At 35.6% G+C, this 3,182-nt stretch overlaps 1 non-coding gene across 1 annotated transcript; it reads right to left on the bottom strand.

The window, feature by feature from the left end:
• Positions 1 to 1,341: 1,341 nt before the first annotated feature.
• On the bottom strand, positions 1,342 to 1,447 carry LOC115228300. The gene has a single exon (XR_003883201.1). It is a non-coding gene; the product is annotated as a U6 spliceosomal RNA (small nuclear RNA).
• Positions 1,448 to 3,182: the final 1,735 nt, after the last annotated feature.

Here is a 3,182-nt window from a genome sequence, read left to right as displayed (position 1 = left end):
GTGGTGTAGGAGACACTAATAAAATACTTCAATAAATGTCACTTAAAATTAGCTTTATGATTTATTATTAAAATTATTACTGAAAGTGTTTGTCAAAAATTTCTTCATAGATTTTTTTTTTTACTTTTAACTCTTTAAGTCCTAATACTTATTTCTTACGTTTATATATTTGTTTTGCAAGATTTTTGATGTGAAATCGTGTGAAGACACAATAGGAATACAAAATACAAAATGGCTGACCGTTAGTAACGAGAGACACACAACTAAGAAAGAAGAAAGCAAAGGACCACCGATGAGGTCACAGGAGTGTGACGAAAGAACTCTAGCCGAAATAAGATTAAGATTAATGTAAAAAATAAATAACGCTGAAGCAAAGTAACACCAAATATATAGTGCGTGTGTTTTTATTGGCTAAACTGGCAAAATGACCATTCCTAAATACAAAAATACTTATTTCTTACTTTTCAATTTTAAGATGTCTTGAAATTAAAGCTGAGTGATGAGCTTTAAAGGACAATATTGAATACTTGCATGTAATTAATGAGAGAGAGAGAGAGAGAAGTTAAGGGAATGTAAACAAACCAACACTGGTTGTCAAGCAGGAATGGGGCAAACACACACACACACATATATTCTTTTATGTCACTTGTTAAGATTATCTCTATAGATATTCTATGGAAAATACAGCCAACACTGATTTTTATAGAATGACCCGCTGTTCTTGAGGAGACCTGTTGAGTCAAGTTCGTCAACATCGAAAAATTCAAATGGAAATTGTAGTTAAGACACCCGTGCCGGTGAGCACGTAAAAAGCACCATTCGAGCGTGGCAGATACTAGCGTTGCCTGACTGGCGTCCGTGTCGGTGACACGTAAAAAGCACCAACCGATCATGGTCGTTTGCCAGCCTGCTCTGGCTCCTGAGCCGGTGGCATGTAAAAAGCACCCACTACACTCACAGTGTGGTTGGCGTTGGGAAGGCATCCAGCTGTGGAAACACTGCCAAATCAGACTAGAGCCTGGTGCAGCCTCCATGGCTTACCAGACCCCGGTCGAACCGTCCAACCCATGCTAGCATGGAAAATGGACGTTAAATAATGATGATGATGATCTATAGAGATGACCTTAACAAGTGATGTAAAGTGCACTGCTAACACAGTAGTTAGTACACGGTATTGACTTATAAAAACGCTTAATATACTTTATACTATATTATGATTGCATAATATACTATGGTATATTATGGTTGCATATACTTTGTGGTATATTATTGTTGTCCCTGCAAGTCATTAATTCATTTCAGCCATGTAGCTGCGGTCAAGCTGGAGCACCAGAGTGATTTTGAAATATGGAACACTTCACAAATTTGCATGTTACAGTTGTGCAGGGGCCATGGTATTCTTCTCTGTATTGTTCCAATTTTAGCATATGTATTTCTGAAGACATACATACATACATACATACATATATATATATATATATATATATATATATATATATATTCATTCATACATACATACATACTACACATACATACATACATACATGCATATATACAGGTCATCGTTGACTTACAACCACAATTGGTTCCAACTGGCTGGTTGTAAGTCAATCTGGTCCTAAGTCAGCCTATAAGCTTTGTTTTATATTTTTACATTCTTAAGGTACATTCTTGAGTAAAAGTCACATACAGCATTCTGTATTATACTATTATACTGGTGTTTGTAAAAAAACTTTGGGGTCTCAAGCAGTCATCTTATAAACAAATATGAGGTTGCCTTGATGTCTTTGCAACAAGATAATCATCCAACATAGTGGCAATCGATAACCAAACCTAGGGCATATGTTTGTTAGCTGACATCATCTGTAGATGGGTTAATTTCTAAGAAATTAAACCCATTAGATTTCAGCTGGACTATTTATTATTGCTACTGGGAGCTGGCATGCCAATCATCGTTAAGTCAATTGATTGTAAATTGAATAGGTCGTAAGTCGATGATGACCTATACACACACACACACACACACACAAGATTGGCTTACTCACAGTTTCTTGGAGAGGCACAAGCACCTACACACACCTACAGTAACTTCCGCCTACCAAATTCAATCACAAAGCTTCGGTCAGTCCGGGGCTATAGCAGAAGACACTTGCCCAAAGTGCCACGCAGTGGGACTGAACCCGAAACCATGTAGCTAAGAAGCAAGCTCCCTAACCACACAGTCATATCTACCGTATTCACTCACAAGACATCGGTTAGCCCAGGGCTATTGAAGATACTTGCCTAATGTACCGTCTAGAAGAATTGAACCCAAAACCACATGGTGGCAAAGCAAGCTTTTTAACCACACAGCTATGTTTGTGCCTGTTTTATCAACTCCAAATGGAAGAAATGAAAATTGAACCCCAGTAGAATTTGAACTCAGAGCCTAGAAAACCTCAACAAATGCCTCTTCACAACTCTGCTTTCCAAGTTGCAGCTTCATGACTACCACTTTGCTTAGCGGATCATTTTTCACAGAAAACTATCACAAAAAGGAATGTTCTTTATGTATTTCAACAAAAATTACTCTTGCTAAATCTATAAAATAAGATTTGATTTGAAATAGCATATTTTGGATTAAATTGAACTGGTTGCATTTGTTTTTCTTTCAGATGTTTCTATAATCAGAGATGCTTGTCAAGATCACTTAGTGGATTATACCATGAATTAGCATTCAAAATAGACAAATAAATAAATAAATAAATAAAAGTACAGGTCGACTCAAATCAAGTGGCAAATAATACAGCAACAGTTAAAACTGTAGTCGTATTTTTTTAATCTCCTTTTCAGAGAGTTAACTCAATCTGTCCCTGACTATTACTACCAACAAATTAACTCAAAACAGCGTTATTCATTTTTAATTCCTAAAAATCCTCTATTATACTCAAATGAACAACAACAACAACAACAACAAGAATAAAATATAATTCAGAGAGTGGATATACATCATAATTGATAAACAAAGAAAATGACAAGCCAACTTCTCAATGTCTTCATATCAGATTTGATTTATTTTTTCAAATCATTTTATTTAAACTGATAGCCTATATTCAATATCTTTCATTCTAAAACTTAATTTCCTCCATATGGTATTTTATTTCAACTTTCTTTCTCGCAGTATCCATAACTACCTCCTCCTC

This window comes from Octopus sinensis, unplaced genomic scaffold (genome assembly GCF_006345805.1).
Source record: "Octopus sinensis unplaced genomic scaffold, ASM634580v1 Contig10237_ERROPOS200000, whole genome shotgun sequence".
Taxonomy (NCBI): Eukaryota; Metazoa; Mollusca; class Cephalopoda; order Octopoda; family Octopodidae; genus Octopus; species Octopus sinensis.
This window is presented reverse-complemented; position numbering and strand designations above follow the sequence as displayed.